We start from the raw sequence: 21,275 nt of genomic DNA, 5'->3' as shown, positions 1-21,275 counted from the left end.
GAGAGGAATACTGGAATTAATCCACGAATACAAGATGTATGTACGTATGCATGTGTATACCTACATACATATATATATATATAATATATATATATATATATTATATACTATATATATTATTAAATTAAATTAATATATATAATATATAATATATAATAATATAATATACATATATAAGAGATGAGATAAAAAGAAAGTTACGCAAAAACAACTCAAAATGCGAACCTGACCTGACCTTCAGAACACTCGTTGCTTCCCCCCTATTAAATGGAGCCCAAAGTACGCCAGGAATTTTATTTTCACGCAACAGTTCCGTAACAAAGTAACAGCTAACCTACGGGGCAACACTTCCGGCCGCGACGCACGCCATATACGCCTACGAAATTCCGAAAATTCATTACGCAAGTAAAGCCATTTAAATACATTTGCCAGTGACTTTGCCCATATTGATTAAAAGTTTGGCTTCATTGAGACACTTCCCATTACAACTTGGTCGCGCCGGCCCCCGGCCGAAATATTTATAACTTCGAAAACAGCGCCGACATTTCCCCGAAACACCTAAAGGTGCCCCCCCCCCCACCCCCGCCCCACTCCCCTCATCTCAGGGCCCCTTGACACCAGGCCACTGGTTGGTCCCCCCCCGCCTCGTCTGGCTTCAGTGCTCGTTCATGCGTGTCAAGAGAATGCGCAGTATGTTTTCGCGTTGGAATATCCGTCTGAAAATCCCACTGGCAGAGGCATTACTGTTATTATTTGTTTAATAAATAACGACATACTCGCCCGGCACGGCTTTTACTTTCATAGTATTGCTGTTGTTATTTCTGAGTGAGTTGGCTTTATGCCAGCACGGTCTCCTGCTGATTTTACGATGTGAAGGGCGTGACAGTGAAATGGCATGGTAGTATTGCTACTGATCTGAGAAATTTGCTCTAGGAACTTTTCTTCGATATTTCAGACAGATTCAGATATCACAGGATGGGTTCTCGATATGCTTTTCCGATTTTAGAAATCTGGTATTGGATCTCATTACTCCCAAAACTTCTATATCTAAAACTACTGACCCACGTCTCGATGGACTGCGCTGCCACCAACGAATGCTCTCTTTATAGGAATCCGGTTATTATTATTATTATTATTATTATTATTATTATTATTATTATTATTATTATTATTATTATTATTATTATTATATTCAGATGGCGATCCGTATTCATATGAAACAAGCACACACGAGCCACTGACTTGAACTTCAAGCCTCCAAAGAATGTACATTAGAAACACGGAAAAGACGGCACTTATTGAAAAAGACGAAACAAAAGAAAATAATTAATAAACAGATAAGAAAGTATAATTATGTTAAAGATGTAAAGGGAAATGTAAACGTTGGCTGAGGATATTGATTCTATCCATCTTTATTGATAGAAATCTGAAAATAGTGATACTGTAATATCCTTTGTTATGAGAGTTGTCCAACATACGAGAGACATAACAGTGTACTTTAAGCCCCCAGGAAACAGATTGACAATTTCTTAGCCCTCAAATTAAAGTTACTTCAGTTTCTTGTCAAACAGGAAAATATTAATCGTTTATAATTACTTTCTCTTTCATTGATTTTTTTTTGTAGATTCACTAAAACTGAAACACTTACGTGAGGTTATATGGAATCATTTGAATAAAAATTGAGGAGAATTTCAATCATTTCTGTCGCTGAATGTTTTTGTAGATTCATTTAATCTTTTACATGATAATAGGGATTAATTTGTGCGAGTATTGAAATTTTATCGTACTACAAAGTCTCAAATCCAAATGGAAGACTGAATGAATTTAAACGGCCGTGTGCAGATTCGAACACAAATCTGGAGTGCCACAGGGGGATAGTGTGACCTCGTTCTCATACTCCGGATGCAAGTTCGACTCCTGCTACGGGTGTCAGAATTCATTCACATTCTTCAGTTTGGTTCTTAGGCTTTATAGTAATAAGCTTATCCAACGAGTGTTTGTATGGTGTTTTTGCGTTGCATGGAACCAGTGGTTATTCATTCAGCAACGAGACCAACGGCTTTTACGTGACTTCCGAACCACGTCGAGCGCGAACTTCTATCACCAGAAATACACATCTCTCACACCTCAACGGAATGCCCGATAATCTGTGTGAAGAGTGCATTGTGGATGTTAAAATTACATACGTATCTGGTAAAAAGTGACCAGTAGATTTTATAAATGTAATGTTATGTATAAAAAAATTCAAAGCTTCTACTTCCTTATCTTTTTCGTAACTGGGTAAAGTAATTGTATAAGCAATGAATTTTTTGATATACGTGGCATTGAAGAACCTTTGCACAATACCTGGCAGAAAAAATGTTCTAGCATTAAGAGAGAGTTTCTGTAAAGGTAATGCATATGCTTTGACGATCTTTTGTTCAAGATAAATTTTCCAGTTCAGATAGGTACGATTTCTGGCAGGCAAGATATAACTATTAACGAAGTGAAATACTCTATATTTTCAGTAGATGAAATCCTTTCACACGCAACAAGCACACAGGGGCTATTGGCTGTGAATATAAGCTTCATTGATCCTTCAGCCTATCAATCAATAATATCTAAACAAGTCATCCTTTTCAGCATTCAGGTCTACCGTCTTTCTGTACGAAATTGATGCCGGTCTTTGACAAGTGAAATCATACTTTCTTTTCCATTAAAGTAGCCACTTTCCCAAATATAGTCTTACTCAAGGTTGTGTTTCTTCGTAAAATCTTACTATTGTCCTCAGATAACAAAATTCTGTTCGGTACATCCTACCTTTCCTGCACTTTTCATACGCGACAGTTTCTCTACAGTTGTCGTCGACGAAGTTCCACAACAAAATTTGATCCATGCACCCTCTTCATTGCCTGAACCCCACTGTTCTTCACCTATAAAACCTTCTATCATCTACCTCACGGGAGCAATAAAAACCATATCGTACATCTTTGCTGATATACTTGGAACTGTTATTTCCATATGGTGCTTACATGATCCTCTTTCCCCTTTGTCCCTTATTACAGTTCATTTGAATTCCCTTTCCTTGAGCAGATGTCAATAACCTGCACATTAGATACAGGATTATGGCGCCACTTCATAACGCAACGTGATCATTTACTCCTAAATAAATTCATGCCTGTGTTCACCCACAATCATTCAAACATGCTTGTTAGTTTGTTGTTTTCCAACAAAGAAAACCACACTTTTTCAAACCACAACATTTTGCACAGCTTTGATACCCTGGTCGACCCGGTTTATTTCCCGCAAAGAATATTAACGCTTACTTTCAGCGATCACTGAACCTTAGTGAACCGATTCGATTGACATCATCAATCAATTATGATGAATACTTCTCTCTCGAAAATATGTCAGATGCAATATGTCAGTTGTATCACAGACCAGGGCATAGCAAAACCTTATTTATACATATTTTACTTCAAATCGACATATTTACCAAGAATCTCCTCCCGTTTTTGAAAGACTGAGACGTAATTCAAACGAGCATTAGACAAAGGAAGGAAAAAAAGGAAGAAACAGTATAAAATAAAAGGAAAAAAGGAAATGAGAACGAAATTGAATAAAGGAGAGGAGGAGCCCTTAACGCTCTCTGCGTATTTTGCATATTTCCTCTTTCTCTGCAATTCGGAAGCGTTAATAGATCTTTTTGTGTCCCCCTCAAATTTATTCGGGCCCAGTCAACGGGAGAAATTTGCCAGATGAAAGTTATATTTACCCACTAACAAGGACCCTTTAAACATTACACTCATATGCATATTCCATCTCGCATTCACGTTTTTCGGAATGTTTTGCATTCATTTCTCGCCAAAGTAAGAATGCGACTCCGTCATCTGTGGATTTCCTCTCCAGATGGTTACACCGCAATTAAGTAAAACAAAGGTAATGTATATATATAAAAGTCAACGTCTAAACTTTGACAAAAGCTCCATTCAGCTGTTAAGCGTCTGCACTTGAAATAAAACTCCCGTTGTCCACTAGACGGTGATAAAGTGATAAAAACGCCCATCTTCTTCTTCTTCTACTTCTTCTTCTCTCTCTCTTTCTCTCTCTTTCTCTCTCTCTCGTGTGAATGATTCATTATTATGCAAGAACCAATGTCTCTCATCACCCGCCGTCTGATCTCTGGTAATATCCATTCAATTTTATACAAAAGAGGGTTTTCCGTCACACATGTTCCTCTGCTTTTGTCCGTGTGAAGAAAATATGCATGTCTTATATATTATTGTAACAATAGTGTATGTTTAGATGTCGTTTCATTCCAGATGTATATGTAGAAAGACGAATGATCTTTGTTTTTTTTTTTATGTTTTTGGGTGTAAGGAATTCTAGAGCTTTACTACAGCTCTGAATTCTTGTAATCACTATCAACAAGCTAAATAATATTATCTGAGGGGCTTAAACATTCTCCAGTAAAAAGTTTTAATCAGCAGCGCTAAGGTCAGCTGGAAGACTATTGTAGGTTGAATAGTTGCTTCTACCGGCGATTGAATATATATATATATATATATATATATATATATATATATATATATATATATATATATATATATATCTATATATATATATATATATATATATATATATATATATATATATATATATATATATACTAGTGATTAAGACTTCAAAGCTGTAGTAACGTGCAGTATACACACACACACACACACACACACACACACACACACACATATATATATATATATATATATATATATATATATATATATATATATATATATATATATATATATATACTATCATTTGCTTGTTTCATGATATCCATATCTGTGGGTATGCGTCATTAAGAGCTGGATAACCAATGTTGTACGTGGCTGACTTTAGGATATTATTGAGTTACGAGCTGGATGGAGCTCGCTACGCTGGAATCCGGGGCTGCCCTTCACGTCTCCCCTACCCTCCCGATCCACTACTTAACCCGTCCACACCCGGGGTGGACAAACAGGTTTGAAGGAGAAGGGTGGAAAATAATTAGAGCACATTTTTGCTATAAACATTTTCTCTGTCCCGAAAACATTGTAATAGCATTCATTAGACAGACACAAGTTTCAACTTACCTGAAGGTGTAAAAATGACTCGGAGCAACACAAAGAACGTGATATTTAGTATATCTAACCGTTGTTCATTTCATTTGGGATTTATATGTGACCAGTAACCTGGCAGCAGAGAGGTTACTGCAAAAGAAATTCGACACAGCTGCGTCGCTTCCATATTGCTTTAACCATTCCAAAACTCAATCTATTTTCTGAGACGTTCCCAGCTTGGAGGGAATCAAAGTGAAATAAAGTTAAAATTCTTGTTCACTTTTGCATTGTTGCAACTTCAGTAGACTTTCAAATATATGGCTTTCAAATAAATGGCCGTAATTCGAACGTACTATTTTAAAACCTCTTAATACATATCCCAATTTTGACATCAACGATCGTGGATTTCAAATAAATGGCTGTAATTCGAACGCAGTTTTAAAACCTCTTAATCTATATCCCAATTTTGACATCAACGATCGTAGGATGCTTCATCGAACATAATACTATATATAATAGCTGCTTCGCTAAAGAGCATGTAATCATAACGGTCGCTCATAAGCATGTTCTTTGTCAAGCTTTGCATTGCGTAATTTATGGGCGAAGAGAACACATACAAAGTACCGTGACTTCGATGCAAAATACGCATGCATTAAATAATTGCCATTCGCCGAATTTATGACTTCCACCAATGACATCATCAGAAATTTATTACAACATGTATCAAGCGACTGCGTAAGCAGGGCCATAAATTTCCATAATTACCACTTTGCATACTGGAAATAGCCCTTATCTAAACTTTTCGTTTTTTGGATTCATTGAATTTCCAGGAACCATTCACAGATAACGGGATGTATCTATTCCAATGCATATTCTATTCATTTGGCAATCATACTTTCACATAAACAAAACATATATTTTTAAGGTACCGTCCGGTGATAGGGGTTGCGTACAAAAATATCTACTCTCATAATTATCTTTCCATCTAGCTATTTACCTCTCTCTCTCTCTCTCTCTCTCTCTCTCTCTCTCTCTCTCTCTCTCTCTCTCTATTCAGCTGTCTCCCCGAATAGGTGATATCTCTCAGGAAAAATGAGAAAAGAGCCACCAACACATTCACCCCTCAATTGACAATTGTTTGATTTGAGACGATGAAAGAATATTGCAAACAAGAATGAAAATGTTTGACATTTTATACTGGGAGAGAGATGACAGTAAATTTAAGCAAGAGTACTTCAAGGGGAGCATTTGAACACCTAGAAGGTGAAACATTGGATGTTTTTACTGATGGTGGAATAATGAGAGTGACAGGATGGAAGAAGATATATACCGCTGAATAGGTTACGAACGGAGCATCAAAAATATCTACAAGAGAAGAGGAAATTATAAGGGAGGCCAGGTTGGAATGTGCCTAAGGGCTGCTGAGGTAGGTTTCTGTCATAAGTGAATTGTGAATATGGAAAGAAAATGAAAATAAATCACTTCTTATATATATATATATTAGTATATATATTACTATAAATATATATATATATATGTATATACATATATATATATATATAAAATATATATATAATAATATTAATATATAATATATGTATATACATAAATATAAATATATATAAATATAAATATATAAATATATATATATATTATATTATATTAATATATATATATATATTGATATATATTATATAATATATAATATATATATATATATATTATATATATATATCTACTAGTTACGGCAAATTGCTTTCCGTATCCTTTATTCGTTGGAAACATTAAATATCAAAGCAATAGACTAACAGGGGTCACTTTTTTTCAACAGACACATTATCCACATTAACAGACAAAGAATAAACATTTGAACCAAAACAAAGTTCATGATAAAAATGGAAGACAATCTCATTCCCTTAAAAATAAAGATCCGTCACGCAAAACTGGGTCAAAATAAATAAATAAAATGAAATAAAAAGCACTATAAAAGATATATACCAAGGCTAGTTGGTTTCATGGGCAGGAAATGTTGAAGACTTATTTTCAACATTTCAACATTTTCCGTCCTTCGTGGCCTTGCAGCAGCAACACGCAGTGTGGTTAGCAGGAATTTCCAAGAACCTGCTTTTCATCTTTTTTGTCCTTTCCTCTCCACCTCTCTTGTAGGAGACACTCAATTCATGCTTTATGATTCCCGCGTTATTACCGCATGCTTTTACGGTGTGTAAACCATTTTGCGAGTAGAGTGGCTCAGTGTTATTTGAACTCCATAAATGCTGTTGCGTGTCTTGGCTTTTGAGAAGGGAGAACGTACTACCTGAATGTATTTACATAAGCCCAAACCGCAATGTTTGCACGAATGGAAAATTCTAGTGGCCAGCTCGCCATGAAAGTAGACTAAACGTTACATTTGTCCCTTAATCCCTCACGCGCTGTTTTCCACGGAGAACAGTTTTCATTAATGGATGTCTTATTGTTGGACATGAAAGTATGCGACTAAAGCAAGCCCGATTGAATGAAGTTCCATTGAGATATAAAATTCTGTGTCTGTCGAGTACCAGGAGAAGAAACACGTAGCCTTACCTGTAAAACAAACCTCCTTTAGTTTTTGAATATTTGTCTCTCTAGAATTAGAAATCGGAAGCCACATGTACTAGAATGCTTTCAGGGATCTCATCAGACATCTTCGGCAGATATTTGTTTAGAAATATCACCGACTCTGGCATCAGGAGAACCTGTAATGGAAGGTCGCATTGATGAATTATAAAGTGGAGATATGTTAAGAATATAATAAAGAAAAATTACCGTTTGATTTTCAAATACATGGACATGTAAGATAACCCCTCTCTCTCTCTCACACACACCTGTTTAAGGTTACATGTGAATGTCACCAGCCTCTTTCAACATCACTTAGTATAGTCATAAATAATATCCGATGAAGGTACTTATCTACCTCAGCTAAAACAAGTCCAGTGAGGTCTCTAGAAGTAAAAAAATGTTTCTTCAAACGCGTTGAATTGCGAAACAGATTACCCCTTATACTTTTCAAAAGCAATGGAAAACGTTGCCAGTAATGGAATTTCGTTATCTGCATATTTATTGGGCATTGTATTGAAGCACTCATGCATTTTCTGGTCAGAATGTATAATGACATTATTCCTGAATAATGTTTATTTTAGTTTGTTTTTAAAATCCTCTCGCAATATCATTGAACGAGGGAGAAATTTGATCATGTATAACTTTTTAGTTATTATCGCCTTCTTACAAAAACAATTTAAACGTTTGTTTAATTATTAGTTCTCTGTAAAAGGAAAATATTGACGGCTTTGTCTGTCCGTCCGCACTTTTTCTGTCTGCCCTCAGATTTTAAAACTACTGAGACTAGAGGGCTGCAAATTGGTACGTTGATCATCCATCCTCCAATCATCAAACACAGCAAATTGCAGCCCTCTAGCCTCAGTAGCTTTTATTTTATTTAAGGTTAAAGCTAGCCATAATAGTGCTTCTGGTAATGCTATAAGACAGGCCACCACCGGGCTGTGGTTGACGTCTCATGGGACGCGGCTCATACAGGATTGTACCGAGGCCTTGCCTTAAGTAAAGGGTCCGAACAGGACCGAAAGTACTCGGCTATCTCGCTTTTTCATTTTTTCCTTCGTGGAAAAAAAACCTTATTTATACATAGCATCACGTTTTATATACTTCGTGATCAAGTTATTCATATATATATATATATATATATATATATATATACATACATACATACATATATATATATAATATATATATATATATATATATATATATATATATATATATATATATATATATATATAAAACGAGTGATTACGTGTTCCGTCATTCCCAGCTCCTCTGTCCTACTGTTGAGGTCATTAACTCCAAAGGAAGTTTTGCTTAATTCGGACCGCGATTACTCGGTTAATTACACTCGCTAATTATGAAACTGCTAATGGGGAGATGGCGTGCGACATATTCATGTCTCTCTTGCAAGTTACGAAGCGCAGTTCCAGACCGAAAGTAATTCATCAACAATAGGGGCCATTTATTATCATTGTCTCTGTCACGAATACTACTTTCTTCTTCCTTTCTTGCTGTCTCCCTTTCGTCAGCTCGTTTACCTTCGTACAGGCATGTTTTCTAATATGCTTTCACGGCATATTTGATTATTACCAAGTAATGAGTTCCTCAATAGTCTTTTACTTCTTTTATGTGTTTTTTTTAGGATACCATAACTCTTTTTACAAAATAATTCTATTTTGCTGTCTTCCATTTGTCTGATCAATTATCTACTAACAGGTTCGTTTTACAAAATACATTAATAAAATTCTTATCATTGCTACGTCACGATTTTACCAACATGTGTTTACTTCTTTTACGTATTTTTTTACGATGCCATAACTTTGTTAAGAAATAATGCTATGCGAATGCAAAGGACGACACACGTTTATTATGTACTTTTGCCTGGTTTAATACTCCTGTGATGTAGTAAACCCGATAGATGAATTACAAGACTTTCTGAAGGCCATCAAACATTCCTATGTTATCCTGACAACGATAAACTCAAAGTGCAATAACTATTCAACCTTATATCGATAACATATGCTTGAAACGATCGCAAAAGCAGAGTAAAAGCAGTCAAGTAGATGCACTGAGAAGTCGACACCAGAAGGTTTCACCGTCTGCCAGATCATGCGAAATCGAAGATGGCCCGGGGCTTAGCAAGAAGCCTGCAGTCGCTTATTTCCAAACTTCAGCAGCTGGGTCATGGAGTTTAATTGGATGTGGGTGAGCTGAAGTTAAATTGAATTAATGAAGGAGCGGCTCAAACTCAGACGACTCGCTGGCACTCAGGTGGGAGGAAGTTCGAAGGCCAGAGGTGCTCAGGAATTCAGGTGCCGAGAGAGAGAGAGAGAGAGAGAGAGAGAGAGACGAGAGAGAGAGAGAGAGAGAGAGAGAGAGATACATCGCCAAACTTACGTCTTTTCCTGTCGTGTATGACGACGGAAGGGGTTCTTTCCGGGGAAGTATGTCTCTCTCTCTCTCTCTCCCTCTCCCTCCTCTGTTACAGGTCCCTAGGTTTCGAACCCTCTTTCAAACCCCGACACTATCGAGATCAGAATGGTGTTGCTCGATCGCTGACTGATCTGTGGGCTGAAGGGACCGAGCTGCCTTTGTCTTTATGCAAATTGTGGTTATCAGGGAGGCGGCAGCGGTGGTGTGGACTTTGTTAATGCCGCTGCTGATGATGATAATGCAAGGGGATAACAGAGAGAGAGAGAGAGAGAGAGAGAGAGAGAGAGAGAGAGAGAGAGAGAGAGAACGAGAGGGAGAGAGAAAGAGAGGAGAGAGAGCGTGGAAAAATTAGGCATAATTTGAAAAAGATATTGGAAATTTCATGGAAAATATAAATTAGACATAAGTTGAGAGAGAGAGAGAGAGAGAGAGAGAAAAAAGGATTAACTGAATATACTTGGAAAGATATTCTAATAACCATTGAAAATAAACAATAAACTTATAAAGAGAGAGAGAGAGAGAGAGAGAGGAACGAGAGAAGAGAGAGCGTTGGAAATAAATTAGCTACATAATTAAAAAAGATATTGGATTTCATTGGAAAATTTTTTTCAAAATGGGATAAAATTGGAGATAATTTGAGAGAGAGAGCGAGAGAGAGAGAAAAGAAAGAGAGAGACGAGAGAGAGAGAGGAAGCGAGAGAGATAGAGAGAGAGAGAGAGAGAAAATGATTAACTGAATATACTTGGAAAGATATTCTAATAAACCCATTGAAAAATAAACAATAACTTATAAAGAGGAGAAAGAGAGAGAGAGAGAGAGAGAGAGAGAGAGAGAGAGAGAGAGAGAGAGAGAGAGCGTGGAAATATTAGCTACATAATTAAAAAGATAGAAATTTCATGGAAATCATGAATTAGACATAAGTTTGAGAGAGAGAGAGAGAGAGAGAGAGAGAGAGAGAGAGAGAGAGAGAGAGAGAGAGAGAGCGTGGAAATAATTAGCTGCATAATTAAAAAAGATATTAGAAATTTCATGGAAAATATGAATTAGACATAAGTTGAGAGAGAGAGAGAGAGAGAGAGAGAGAGAAAATGATTAACTGAATATACTTGGAAAGATATTCTAATAACTATTGAAAATAAACTTATAAAGAGAGAGAGAGAGAGAGAGAGAGAGAGACCTTACCTTACCTTACAGACCTTACATCTTGTTCGGGTTGCACCGGTCCCTCAGTGTGAGGCACCTCTAATGTCTACCAGAGAGTTGCTAGTACATCTTCCGGTATATTTTTGCATCTTCCAATCTTGGATGGTCTGGGATGCAGTTTAGATATTTGTCGAGCTTATTCTTAAACACATCTACGCTCACTCCTGATATATTCCTCAGATGAGCTGGCAACGCATTGAATAGACGCTGCATTATCGATGCTGGTGCGTAGTGGATTAATGTCTGTGTGCTTTCCTTATTTTTCCTGGTATAGTTTTGGGCACTATTAATCTACCTCTGCTTGCTCTTTCTGATATTTTTAGTTCCATGATATTTTCTGCTATTCCTTCTATCTGTTTCCATGCCTGAATTATCATGTAGCGTTCTCTTCTCCTTTCTAGACTATATAATTTTAAGAATTAAGAATTGTAGTCTTTCCCAGTAGTCTAGGTCCTTAACTTCTTCTATTCTAGCTGTAAAGGACCTTTGTACACTCTCTATTTGTGCAATATCCTTTTGATAGTGTGGGTACCATATCATATTGCAATATTCAAGTGGACTACGAACATATGTTTTATAAAGCATAATCATGTGTTCAGCTTTTCTTGTTTTGAAGTGCCGTAACAACATTCCCATTTTTGCTTTACATTTTGCCAACAGAGTTGCTATTTGATCATTGCATAACATGTTCCTATTCATCATCACACCAAGGTCTTTAACTGCTTCCTTATTTGTGATGGTCTCATTATTAGGTCCCTTATATGCATATAGCTTTCTTTCTCTGTCTCCATAATTTATTGATTCAAATTTATCAGAGTTAAATACCATCCTATTTACCTCTGCCCAATCATATACTTTAAGGTCTCTTTGTAGAGCGTTCCTATCTTCATCACAAGTAATTTCTCTACTTATTCTTGTGTCATCTGCGAAACTACTCACTACCGAATCCTTCACATTATTGTCTATGTCTTCAATCATAATAACAAACAGTATTGCAGCTAACACCGTACCTTGCGGCACACCGGATATTACCTTGACTTCATCCGATTTCTCTCGTCGTTTGCAATAACTATCTGTTTTCTGTTGTGTAAAAATTCTTTTAACCATCTTCCTACTTTATCCACGATATTGTGTTTTCTAATTTTCTTCGCTAATATATTATGGTCTACTTTATCAAAAGCTTTTGCAAAGTCTAAATAAACCACATCTGTTTCATTTCCGCTTTTCATATTTTTGAATATGTTCTCACGGTGGACTAACAGTTGGGTTTGTGTACTTTTTCCGGGTACGAAACCATGTTGTCCTTTATTAAACAAATTATTTTTTATTAAATGTTTCATAATATTTTTCTTCATTACCCTTTCATACACTTTCATAATATGTGATGTTAGACTCACAGGCCTATAATTACTTGCCTCTAGTCTTGATCCACTTTTGAAAGTAGGGGTAATATATGCTAATTTGTGCTCATCATAAATCTTGCCTGTATCTACACTTTGTCTTAATAATATTGCAAGTGGCTTTGCGATAGAATGAACTACTTTCTTTAACAAAATAGCAGGAATTCCATCCGGCCCTGCAGCAGCTCCATTTTTAATTTCATTAATAGCCTGCACAATATCAGCTTCATTAATATCTATGTCAGCTAAATATTCACTATTTTCATCCCTTACTTCTATATCATTATCTTCATTATCTATTCTAGGGGTGAATTCTTTCTTATATCGTTCTGCCAGTATGTTGCAAATTTCCTTTTTTTCATTCGTTAATCTCCCTTCAATTCTCAGAGGGCCTATTTCTATTCTTCTTTTATTCATCTTCTTCGCATATGAGTATAATAGCTTGGGGTTTTGCTTGATATTTAATAGGGTTTTTCTTCCAAGTCCCGTTTTTCATTTTCTTTTGATTGTATAATCTTTTGTTCTGCATTTCTATCTTACTTTTTAGTTCTATAACTTTCCATGCATTTTTTCTTTTGCAAGACCTTTTTCCACTTTCTGATTTTCTGGAACAAGATCCTTCTGTCTCTTGGTATGCATGAATGATGTTTTACTTTTCTTCTTCGGTATATATTTTTCCACTATTTTCTCCAATATTTTATATAATATCTCCGTATTTACCCTTATGTCATCACTTACGAAAATGTTATCCTAATCTTTGTTTAATTCTTCATTAATTTCTGACCATTTTATATTTTTACTGTAGAAGTTGTATTTTCCATATCCTTCCCACTTTTTCATTTCTTGCTTATCTCTATTTTCACTTGCTTTGGAATGAACTGTTAATTCTATGACATTATGGTCTGAAATATTCGCATTATAAACTATTATTTCTTTAACATAATTCATCTCGTTCACAAATACTAGGTCTAAAGTATTTTCCTTTCTTGTTGGCAGGTGATTTATTTGTTGAATGTTGTATTCTAGTAGCATATCTAATAGCTTTTCAAATTGCCTCTTATCTTCTGCACTACTATTACTCTCTTTTTTATATGTATAAGTACAACCACAATCTCCTATTCGTTCTTCCATTCTACGAAAGGAAAGTTGAAGTCACCAGATAGGAGAATAGTCCAGTCCTTGTGATTTCTACATATATCATCCAATTTTTCAATTATTAAGTCAAACTCTTTAGTATTAGGAGGTCTATATATTACTATGTTCATCAATTTTTCAGATTCAAATTCTACCGCTATTAGTTCACATTCTGAGTTACTATATTTCTCATATATTTTTCCTTGTTTTTTGTCTTTCCCATATATTGCGGTTCCCCCTTGATTCCTATTTTTTCTATCTGATCTATAAGTTTGGAACCCTTTTATTTGATCATCATTCCCAGTCTCCTGGGAATACCAGGTTTCACTTATATTCATTATATCTATTTTCTTTTCATTTTGGGTAGTTCTTCTAAGTACTCTATTTTTCTTTTTGAGTTACTCGTAACTAAACCCTGCGCATTCATCACTATGATGGTTTGCATGTTTTCTCCTTTATTTAATACTGGTAGTAATAAGGATTTTCCCATGTCTCTTTCCTGTTCTGGTATGTTGTTCTTTTTTTCATTTCCAGAAATTCTGACATTAAAAAATCCAACTTTTCCATAATATTTGATCTTCCTTCATCATAATTATTCATTTTGTGTCTGAATCTGCAATTTTCTCCGTTTCTGCAATATCCTCTTGCATAATAAATACAGTTATTATCTCTTGAGTAGAATTTCGGAGCTGATGCTTTGAAATTTTTTGCTGACACCTCTGCATATCTCATTGGTGGTTTGCTTTTCTCTCTTACCTGATATTCTTGATTTCTCTCTTTATTTGTTTCTTTCTTATTTTGGATTTTATTACTTGGTTGGTTATTTATTTGATTATGATTCATGGCTACAGGGTGCATATATTTGCATTTTTTGTCGAACTTACATCCTTTTCCTTCTTTTAGGTTTTTACATATTTTGGATGCAGATCTCTGCAATCATCCCCATATCCATCTAAGTATGCACATTTACCATATATTTCATAGTTTTGACATATCTTAGGATGTTTGTAGTAACATCTTTCTCCAAATCTGCAATTCCCTCTTTTCAAAAGGTTGCAGATTTTGTCTTTCTTGTCTATTTTTTCCTCTTTCCCGTCATTGTATAGATCTGGGTAGAGCCTCTTCGGGATTTGCTTTTCTGTTGTCATATCGTAATTTATTTCTTCGTAGGTATGCTGCTTTATTGCCTCATATGTAGTATCAATGAGTATCTCTGCATCCATACTTTATCTTGTTCTTTGTTTTCCTTATTTTTTTCTGTCATTTCATTTTTGTTTACTTCTCTTCCGTTTTCCTCTTCTTCTTTTTCTTCTTCTTCTTCCTCTTCCTCTTCTTCTTCATCCTCAACTATTTGTACATTCAATCTTGATTTAATAACATTGTCTATCCATGATAGACATGTTGAACAAAAAATTCTTGTATCTTTTCTCAAATCTTGTATTACCTCAGCACACTGTGGATGGGTCGGAATGTTGCATGCAGCACATTTTCTGATTAGAGAGAGAGAGAGAGAGAGAGAGAGAGAGAGAGAGGAAAAATAAATAATAAATGTATTTGAAAAGACATTGGAAAAAACTATTGAAAATAAATGAGAAAATTCTCAGAGTGAGTAAAATTAATAAAATCATTTTTGAATTTAAAGTAATTAAACCGAGTTAAGACTATAAAAGTTTCAAATTCTACCTTCGACATTGAAGTAGGACTGTCTGAAAATATGTAAAAATGCGACCCTTTCGTAAATGACTGAGCGGTGATGTTAACTATTTTAAAATTTACCATTTTTGGTAACTTTGTAAGCTAACTTTACGTGTTGGCGATGAGTTATATGTGTATTAATGTCAGGGTTAAGCGAAAGAAATAGCCATGCTTATTATAGATATTTATATGAAACAAAAAATAAATTATGCAAGTTAGAGGTTTTCTAAATATCTGACTATTTACAGATACCTAAAATTAGCAAGTGTTTACTTAACAGTACATGAAAGGCTCATTCATACCATTGGTTATATATTTAAAAGAATTCATCTATCTATCTATCTATATACATACATACATACAGACCATATATACATATCTATATATAGTAAACTACAAATATATATATAATATATTATATTATTTATATATATATTAAATATTATATAATATATATATATTTATATAAGTATATATATAATATATAATATATTAATAAATATATACAGACACATACATATATATATATATATATCATATAGATTATATATAATATATCATACATAGCATACAGGAACATATTATACATATCATATATTATTATATATAAAAGTAAATTGAACAAAATATATACTATATATTAATTATAATAATTATATATATATATATATATAGATTATAATTATATATATATTCGTATTTAATATTATATATAATATAGGTCTATATAATATATTATATATATATAATATATTATTAAATATATACATACGTACATATATACTAAATATATATAACTATGTATAATATATATATTAAATAAATCGATAACATTACAGGAATAGCATACATATATATATAATATAATAAAATATTATATATATATATTAATAATCTATTCTAATATACTATATATATATATATATTTAATATATATGTATATATATAAATGAATCAGCCTTTCATGTATATACTGCTAAATAAACACTTGCTAATTTTAGGTACCTGTTAATATTGAGGTATTCAGAACACCTTCAACTTGAATACGTAATCTTTATGTGTTTTTTTTTTAGCCAAATATTCTATAATAACCAGGGATATTTTTCTCTCTTAACACTGACATTGGTTTATTTGATTTGGTCAATGATGAACTTTATTGGAGGTTAGGTGTATTTACGGATGAAACTATATTCTAGGTAGTTGATATTTATCTAATGCATCACTTCAACTGTGGGTTACTCACTAAACTGAGATGTCTTGATATTAATACACATAAAACACATCCCAAATAAGTAAGGTTAGCTTGAAAAGTTACCAAAAATAGTAACTTTTAAAACAATTAACATCACTCTTCAGTCATTTACGAAAAAGTCATATTTTGACATATATTTTAAGATAGCCCTACTTCAGTGTCGACGGTAGCATGTAAAACCTTTATAATCTATCTCGGTTTCATGATTTGAAATTCCAAAATAATTTTACTATTTTGACTTACAAAACTATTAGTTAAGACGTATTAGAAAGCTCATAAAGATCCGTTTTATAATTTTAAAAGATTAACATCCATGAGTTTGAGAGAGCGGTTCACGTAGAGCCTAAAACAGCAAGTTTAATACCAGGAAATTTTCTTGAAAAGTCCCCAGACTTCTGCTGCCGCTGTAGGGGCGATAAAACCTCCAGGAGACGCAAGACGCCCAACAGAACGGCCGAGTTTCCACCCCACTGACGACGGTGTTATTGGGATTCCTAAGGGAGGGTAACAGGTCTCTTTTTTCTGGCAGTAATTACACGAAACATTTCCGCCCCAGGGTTAATTTCCTCCGGAGGAAAAATTGGGCGCCAGATAGCATGACGTGAACTTTATGAAGCTAATTTCGTCCGCCTTTATATACGCACACTGCGCGATGTTTATCGCCCCGCCCATTTTTCTAGACTTTTATTTGGGGGCGCGAAAGCTTAGATAAACCCCGATTTATCTCGTCCCATTGTTCTCCTAATGTTGGGTGATAATGAACCTGATTCGATATTTTAATGACGCATTACGTGTCAATGGCGGCGACGTCCGTTTTTCTTTTCGTTGGCTATTCCGGGGCTTCACATCCGTTTGAGGATGCTGGGATGGGAGAGGAAAAGAGAGGTTTTTGCATGGCCTCGGGTATTCAGTTTCCCTTCATTAAGTATAGGCGATATAATCACCGCTCGTTCTTTCCGTTTTTCTGGTAATTAATGCCATGATTCTTCTGGTGGACTGCATGCGCTCTCTCTCTCTCTCTCTCTCTCTCTCTCTCTCTCTCTCTCTTCTCTCTCTCCTCTCTCTCTCTTCTATATATATATATATATATATATATATATATATATATATATATATATATATATATAATATATAATACGCAACAAGTGCGTTTGAACCATTTTTTCATAATCACTATTGCATTTAACTATTGTACCATTTTTTCATAAATACTATTGTATTTATCTATTATTACCATAGCATTCATTCCTGCGTGAACATGTGCAGGTGACTGACAGCGCAATACGAAAGAGGTAATGCATATTGCTTTTCTTGAAAGTACATACTAGGCTACATGTACTCCTTGCCAAGACGCTTTACCCTTTCAAGAAATTGGAGAGGAAATAATGCTGACAATGACGAGGCCACTTACAAATTGATACAGTGGAAACGGCGATAGTTTTAAAACAGTCATGATAACACCATAATTATACATTAGTAAAGTTACATACAATGTGAACATGGAGTGTCAAGAAAGAATCGCCAAGTAAAACACCAATTACTCTAGGAATTTACAAGCGTGGTCGCACAAGAGAATATGAGTGATGCTTTCCCTAAATATTTATGTGCGAACTCTTTGCCAAAGCTTTCTGTTCCATTATAAATTTTGGCGAGAGCCCATTACTTAGGTTATGATCCAATTAATGCTCAGAGGATTTCCGTAACTGTTTACCTCATGACATTAATTAATTACTCTGCTTCTCTGTGTATGTATGCATATGCGTGTCCAGGAATCTGTATTCCAAGACTGCTAAATTGCGCTAAAAGAGGAAACTCATGATTGTGGGTTAATAACAGAGAATTCTGATGTTCTGAGTCAAGCAGAACATGGTTGAATAGAAATGAATTGAATATAGAATTTAGGCCAAAAGACAAACACTTGGACCTATGAGGTCATTCAGCACTGAAACGGAAACTGACAGCAAAAGGTGTGAAAGGTGTAACAGGAGGAAAACCTCAAAGCAGTTGCACTATGAGTCAATTGTTAGGAGAGGGTGGACAGTAAGATGGAAGAAAGAGAATTATAAAAGGAGGTACAGTAAAAGGAACAAAATGGGTTGTAGCTAGGGGCCGAATGGACGTGCAAAGAACCATAAGCAATGCCTACAGTACACCGCATGAGGTGCATTGCCGGCACTACTCGCCTACGGGGACCAAAACATGGCATATATCTCAGAATGTAAACTGAAAGAAAAAGAGACAGGCAGATGCGGTCATGAAATAATGGAGTAATTTGAAGATGAAAACAAATAAGATAGGAGAAAGATGACCACAAATGATGATGGAGAAGAAAAGCTTGTCATTGATATGCACATGAGGGACCTCAAGTCTTTATATTGGATTTAGAAACCACCAGTTTGGTTGCATTGTAAAAGATTGTCTGCACCAACATTCAGTGGTATCTAAACTTGCGTTAGCTATTAACAATAATATGGAGCTACATTTCTTTGACCTAGGCCTATACAAGGCTCTGATGTTCCTGATTTGAAACTGTCAGAATATGTGGAAAAGCAATATATAGATACTGCCATGAACGATATCTTTAAATTAATCGTTCACAGACATAATTTTGGGTCTTCCCATTTTCATAGACAAACTTCATTGAATTTTAGTGGAAATTTCGATAAATCGACGACTGGGCTATGGTGTTCCTTATTTGTAACTGATGGAATATGTGGAGGGATGAAATGAATATGTCTTTAGACTTCAATGAAACATTTGATAAACAGACAAAGGTAACGTGGAGAGAAATTTAAAATGTTTTAATGTCTATAACTAACATTTCAGCTTCTTTAGCTATTTGAGACATATATTAATCATGAATCTCTTCTTCACAAGGATGTATGTTTGGCTCCCGAATAAAAATTAAAGCAGAAAAATACAGAATAACTGATGTAGTAACAAGAGTAAAATGAACTGATTCTTCGGGATATAAAGACTTCTATTACAATTCAACAAAACGATGTTCCTTAAATATCTTTCAAGTTGTGGAAAAAATATTAAATTAATAAAATTTTCGAAATTTCATTGTTTTTTTTGGCCGGGCTCACTTTTTTGTAAATGTTCCAGAATTCCAGGAGTTTCTTGTATAGCTCCATTCTCACTATATCAGGATTTATATTGTGAAAATGCTTAGGTTCAGTGTCGATATGAGTTTCCACATATGAACTAGTGTAAAATATAAATAAATATATATATATATATATATATATATATATATATATATATATATATATATGTGTGTGTGTGTGTGTGTGTGTATGTATATATATTACATATATATATATATATATATATATAGTATATATATATATATATATATATATATATATATATATACATATGCCTGCCTGCCTTTCTCTCTGCTTAATCTGTTAAGGGGGTTGGTCTGTTTACTGCTCAGTAAAGAGCATTAAAGAATGCCTCAGTATCTGAAACTTCTTTTCCCGTGGTATCTTTTATCTTGTTTCTTTCCTTTCCTTTTCAATCGACCTCGCTCTCTCCAATCTAACTTCTCGATCCAACTGGTGAAGTTTAAGACGCCCTCCTGGCAAACTTCCTTCCTACCGGTTCATCAAAGGAATGAGAGAAACCATCATTAATGGGGTTGTTCCCTTTTTGGTGGTTTTGTTGACAGAAAACCGTAAATTCTTATCCGGCGAGAATTTATCTTATCGGAATTTGTCCAAACAAATCATAGGACCTAATAAGGGAATATTTAATCTTCTGGAATTCTAAATGCCAGCCTTTTATCTTCTGGCTTGGAGTAATGAAGCTAATACGAATAAAAATAAGGAAACTTCTCTTGAAATATTATTTTGAGGGAAAAATTATCAATTGTTACTGAAATTTGTTATTAGAAACCTCCAGTGCGGATGATTTAATTTGTGAAGCATTAATTATATTAACTAATTTCAATTCTAAACAAGTAAAAAACTTCGGCACAATCGAGTTTTCTGTACAGCGCATAATGCTGTATGAGTCGTGACACATGAAACTTTCAGCCACGGCCCGGTGGTAGCTTGTTCTATAGCGTTAAATGTATAACTTTAACCTTAAATAAAATAAAACCTACTCAGGCTAGAGGGCTGCAATTTGGAGTGCTTGATGATTGAAGGGTGGATGACCAACGTACCAGTTTGCAGCCCTCTAGCCTCAGTAGGTGTTAAGATCTGAGGGCGGACAGAAAAAGTACTGACGGGCAAACAAATAGCTATCTCAATGGTTTTCTTTTACAGAAAACTAAAAACTAAGGATATTTTTTATATAAATGAAAATCTGTCTATTATTTTGATGGGAAAATGTTCAATTGTTATTGAAATTTGTAACAGAAGCCTCCAGTGTGGGTGATTTAATTTGCGAACCACAAATTATATTAATGCATATTAATTCTGAAAAGAGAACTTTGATTAGCATAATGTATGAGATGAATTTTA

The sequence above is a fragment of the Macrobrachium nipponense genome, chromosome 4, assembly GCF_015104395.2.
Source record: "Macrobrachium nipponense isolate FS-2020 chromosome 4, ASM1510439v2, whole genome shotgun sequence".
In the NCBI taxonomy this organism is placed as follows: Eukaryota; Metazoa; Arthropoda; class Malacostraca; order Decapoda; family Palaemonidae; genus Macrobrachium; species Macrobrachium nipponense.
Note: the sequence above shows the minus strand (reverse complement) of the source record.